We start from the raw sequence: 6000 nt of genomic DNA, 5'->3' as shown, positions 1-6000 counted from the left end.
GCTCCCTTCATTCTATACCTCCAGGGAGCAGCATGGGCATAAAATCTGATGCCCCATATTTTGGGATCTGGATTTTTTTTTTTTTAATACAAAGAAAAGTACCTATACAGACCGGAGTGCATGCAGTAACTACCCAGATAATTCAAGGCAAAAAATATCAAGTCTTGGAAAGGAGACCTCTTGCTTTGGGTGGGGGGTGGGGAAGGGGAGCTTGAACCAGAAGGACCATCCCTGTGTGAGGAGTCTGACATGTTGAGAAGTGCTCAATAAAAGTGTCTCTTTGGGCCGAGAAATCTATTTTAAGAAGATGGGCACAGCTCTCCCGATTGTCTGATCAACATTTTGTGTTGGGAGTATTGGTTACCTTGTGGATTCTGAAGACACTGTGTGGTAACACAACGTATAGGAACAAAAGGCAGGAGTCAATTTGGCAAAAGTCACAATCCTGACATTAGCCTGCCAGGGTCCCTATGCTGGGCCAATGAGTTATCTCTGTCATTCCCTGTGGTAAGGCAGCTGGCTGTTACTTCTAGACAATACCAAGATGAGGACATTCAGTGATTACACTTCTGAATTTCCCCCTGAATTCAGGAAAAAATAACCGAAGAGAAATATTAGGTTTCTTGTCTGCTGGATTTGTGTTTCTCACCACAAATTATCTAAAACAGTGATTCCTAACTCTCTCTGTACACTGTTATCACCAGAGGAAGTTTCTAAAATCCCAACATTTTGTACCAACCCCAGGGATTCTAATTCCACTATCCTGAGATGGGGCCAAAGGATGGGAATTTTTTAAGCTGCCAGAGTGACTCTAATGTGTAGTCAGGGTTGAGAACCCATGATCTAAGGAATGTCCTCCTTGTGTTTTGAATTGAACCCTGATCTGTTCCATTCATTACAGGATTGTGCAACCAAGATGAAGTGACTTCAAATGGACCCAGCCAGGAGAGCCTCTGCCTTCAATAATTATAGCCAATTATCTCATGGCCACGGCCCTGATGTTGAGCTCTGGGGAAGGGGTAGATATATTAAATTAAGGGGGAAAAATAACAAAAGAATATTGGTTTGGGTCATGCTCTTTTTACATAGGAATCCACTCAAAGTACCCCACAAAAGACGTGGGCTTCATGTAAGTCTACTTGAGGACTTGAAAAGGACATGGATAAATGAGATAATCCCAGAGACCAGCTTCCCTGTGAGTCTTTCTCCTGGGTGTATTATTGAAGACCTCTGCCTAAAATGTCACCTCAGGGGTGCCTGGGTGACTCAGTCAGTTAAGTGTCTGCCTCCAGCTAAGGTCATAATCTCAGGGTCCTGGGATCGAGCCCCACATCGGTTTCTCTACTAAGCAAGGAGCCTGCTTTCCTGTCTCTCTCTCTCTCTCTCTTTCTGCCTGCTGCTCTGCCTATTTGTGGTCTCTCTCTCTCGGTCAAATAAATAAATAAAATCTTAAAAAAAAGTCACCTCAACAATTGACCTTTCCATCTCTTTTCTTACTCCTTCCCTCAACATTCTAGCCGCACTAGACCAATCTTTGTTCCCCATGGCCCAACTTCTTCATTTATCCCAGTAGAGTGGGATCTAGGTCTCCTCTTCATCCCACACAAGTTATCTTCACTACAACACATGTCGTTGTCTACCTTATTTTATACTTGTATTCCAGACTCGTCCTCCTAATACTATCAGGGCATCTTGTAAAGAAGCTCCATGTCTCCCTCACCTTTGTGGTCCCTAACATGGTACTTCCCAGGTGATTCACCCTCAGCAAATATTTACTGAATAGGTATGAATTTCCAGAAACTTCTTCAGATGGTGCTTTTATTTACTGTGTTGGTCCCATGAGAAAATACTTCATACTTTTTATCCCCTGCTTCTCTGAGCCATGAGAGCCTTCACAACTCACTCAGATTCTTTGAATGGAGACTTTTCTTAGGCCTAAACGTGATAAGAGAAATCACTCTAGACATGTCACCTACCATTTATTTATTTATTTAAACAGCGGTCTAGTATCCCAAATGACTCTCTTCCAGCCGCAGTGAGTCATTTGACATTTCAGAATAAAGTAAATATCCCTCTTAAGAAAGAAAGAAAGAAAGAAAGAAAGAAAGAAAGAAAGAAAGAAACCTAAAGTCCCCTTTAAAAAACCTTAGGGTTCTTAGGGAAGAAAAAATCAAAACAAAAACAAAAAATGGGCAGGTGGGGTTCAATGGTCGACACTGAAAGAAAGTTTTTTCAATGACAGTAGAGCTCTCAAATGGTAAGAATAAGAAAAAATGCTTTCCAGATGCCAAGTCATTTTTCAGTGAAACAAAACTCTCCCTCTGCAGGGACGCATGGTCCTTTGGATTGAAGCTACAACGAGAAGCGGGGAGAAATGGGAAAGTATCTTACTGCTTTCTGTTTTTTAAACTTTAAAGAGCCAGCCAAACACGCTCTCTCCTTGGAAAAGAGGACTATTAACTGTGTGCACAGGTTTTGTGAGGATTGACAGATTACTATTATTATCACTATGAAATTAATAGAATTGATACTTACGGTTATATGACCCCTTACAATTTACGAGACTTTTTTTTTATGCCCTGTCGCACTCAAGACTCATAAGAACCCTGGAAGGAATAGGAATTATGATTCCCATCTCACAGAGCAGGAGACTGAGGTGCAGGCTTCTAATGAGGAGAAAGGACCATGTTTTTTTTCCAACCATGCTGCATCTTGTTAAGGTGGATGGCACAGCTGATGGATCCCTGTACACACGCCTGCCTGCTCAGGACCTAGGGGAGGTGCAGTGATTGAGATTACAGGCACTGGAGTCAGACAGAGGGAACCAGGACCCCAGCTCTGTCGCTCCATAACTTGGGGCGGGGTACTTATTAACCTCCATGGGTAACAAGCTCCTAATTTATAAAATGGACATAATAATACCCACAGAGTTTTCCTCGGGATTAAATGAGTTTGTGAGGTGCTTAACACAGGGCTGGGCACAAGACAAACCTTTAATGAATGGTAGGTAGTTATTAATATTAGTACAAGCTTCATATATGAGCAATAGCACATCGCACATTACAAAGTGCTCTGTAATTATGGCTTCTTGTTAAATACACAGCCTAATGGAAAAAACATCTGGGATTTTTCTCTGGCTGAGAGTAAACACTAATTTCAAATGAAAAATCTGTGCTAAACTACTGTACCTCAAAGGGGACACCAATATTTTTCCAAGATTATGTATTCTATTACCGAAAGTACACACACTAATCAAAGTTGGGTTTTATTTATTTTAAAACACGCTGTGTTTTAAAATTTCCACCAATAAACCATGTCCACTAGATTACCCCATATTTCACTGCACACTTCAATAATCTTTACACGTTAATCAACCACCTTGACTTTGCCCCTCTGTATTTATTATGCTTGTATTTTATTATTTCCTTGGTAAGCCTTGTGTTTCAAAGGTTTTCTAGAACAACTCAATCACAAAGATACGCTTCTGGGTGACAGTTAAGATATAGGGTTTTTAACCCAGTGGTGAAATAATTTTGATTATAAAAATAAAACCATGAAATGAAATCTTAGTGACAGTTAAACAAATCTGTAGTTACCCGGCCAGCTTGTAAATCCCTTCTCTCTTCCTTCTCATTCAGTTTGCAGCCCCAGATATCATCTCATTAAATCAACAGCTCGGATGTGCACACAAATGTCTTACACTTAATACACGTTTCTCTTTCCACCTCTCACAACAGCTAAGCCTCTCTTACAGAATGGCAACATCAAATTAAATCGGGGGGAAAAAGTAAATAAGGAAATCAGGTAGCGGAAGCCAAAACAAGCAACTACAGCTGGTGCTTCCAACCAATAGATCCCAGGTGTCAAAATGAGATTATGGCAACGTGAATGTGTGTGCACGCGCATGTGTGCGAGCAATTCAATCCTTCCTCCCACTCACTAGATATATTTCCAGCAGTAAGCTACATGCTTAGCACAAACACGTCCTAATAAATGTTTATCAAATGAATCAAGGAGTTACAAATATTCCACTGAAATCACATACTGTAATAACCCTGGCAGGATACTATGATCTCACTTAGCCTCTCTATTTAAGAATTTGTTTGGGTAATTAAAAGGCTTAACAATTATATTTTGTTCAAGCCCCAAATACCATTCCGATTAGGTAGCATGTGCTTCCTGTAGCGGCTTCCATATGTCATCCATCCACACTAATCTTCCCCCTACCCCAAAGGCTGGCCAGAGTTTTTGCAAGGCATGAAAACGTGCCTTGCAAAAGAGATGAGGAGACCGTGCCAAATGATGTGCCCAGAAGAACAAACCAACACCCTCACTTCCCTCAAATCCACGACTCTGTGGACTAAATTGTTCGTGGTCCCCAGCTGGAAGCCCTCATTCTCCTGAACTGGGCGGGGAGAAAGGGGCCTGAAGCCTGTGTCTCGGGAATGGTTTGCAGGGGCAGGAAGTAATGTAAGGAGTTTGCTTTGGGGCGTCCCGATTGCTGAAGCTCCCGGGAGACTTAGATATCAATGTGGGACTGAGCTCTCAGTGAGGAAGGAAGACATTTTTAAAACGCATCTGATGTTGGAAAGAGAAGTCAATCTAACATCCTTCTCGCAGAACTGACCTGCAGATAAGTGGGAACTTCCGGTGTCATGCCTGGGGATGCCTCGCGCTACTCTGCGGCTGGAGCTGCTTCTTCCACTCCCGCAAAGGTCTCACACGGAAACCCAAAGCCATCGTCTCCTGCACTTGCCCACTTCATGATCAGGCTTTTTATTTTTAATGATCTTTCATCCTCACCATCTGGAATTGGCACCTGAGTAATGTTAGGATCTTTAATACCCTCCTCCGAGTTGCTGAAATTGGATGAATTTCTTTGGGATTGAAATTAATTTGGGGAGAGCTGTTTGCTTTAATTACAGAATCAAACATCTCAGAATTTGTAATGAGCAAGGGAATTGTGTTCCAAATCAAAGTGCTTCAGACGGACTTGGTCCTTTTGATTCTCTGAGAAGAACGGAAATAAGTCCTTTCTTCATTTTCAGAAAACAGATGGCGGCTTGTGTTTCACAAAGGACTCCAGTTCATCTCGATTTATTAAGAAGCATTTGGGGGTAAATCCTGTGTGCTCTGTTCTCTGCATGTAAACTAAGAGACCTCATTCTCACTCTGACAGACACTGGGATGGGCCCTTCACATGCGGAGGATGAGGGAAATGTGGGTGAGTCAGATACCGGCCGCTGGACACAAACTAACAGGCAGAGAAGGGGTATGGCATGTGGTTAAGGAGTTCCAGGATGAGGCTGTAGTAGAGAGTCACTCTGGCAAGGATAAATGGGATAGGTGAGACTAGGAACGGATGGAGCCCGCAGTGGAGATCCAGGTACCAATCTGTCAAGAGAACTGACAATAAGATGAGAAGGTAAATTATCTCCCCCAGGAAATATTCAAAAGAGATACAATAATTGAGACTTGACTAGATTCCTGACAAGGTAAAAGTGAACCTAAGAAAAGCCTGAGTCAACGCACGAAATGGATGAGTTAGGAAGGGTTCTGGTGGGCTCCAGCAAGCGCCTGAGAAGTAACAGAGCCTCAATGTGCCCAGCCCACCCATGGCTGCCTCACATTCTTGTCAAAGGTCCAGAGCAATTGGCCAGTCTCCTTTCCCTAAGGAAAAGGCATCCAAAAGGGCAACAGAGTTGAGCCTGGTGTTTTGAAGAAACAGTTTTGCATGTACAGCCCCTGAGCTACTCAGTTTCCTCAGACGTTCCAGTTCATGCATTTTAAGATAGATTTCTCTGACCACATGGTACTCACCAGGAAGAGGAGAAGCAATGTGGTAAAGTCCTTGAAGGTGGAGTCAAAAGAAGAAAGGTTACTTGTAAGGAGCTGCCATGTGGAAGAAGAAATAGATTATTTTCTGTTGCTTCAGAAGGGCCAGACAAGGAAAAGAGGAGAGAGCTGCAGGGGTTAGAGGTCAATTCGTTACAGATTTTC

This window comes from Mustela lutreola, chromosome 3 (assembly GCF_030435805.1).
Source record: "Mustela lutreola isolate mMusLut2 chromosome 3, mMusLut2.pri, whole genome shotgun sequence".
In the NCBI taxonomy this organism is placed as follows: domain Eukaryota; kingdom Metazoa; phylum Chordata; class Mammalia; order Carnivora; family Mustelidae; genus Mustela; species Mustela lutreola.
Note: the sequence above shows the minus strand (reverse complement) of the source record.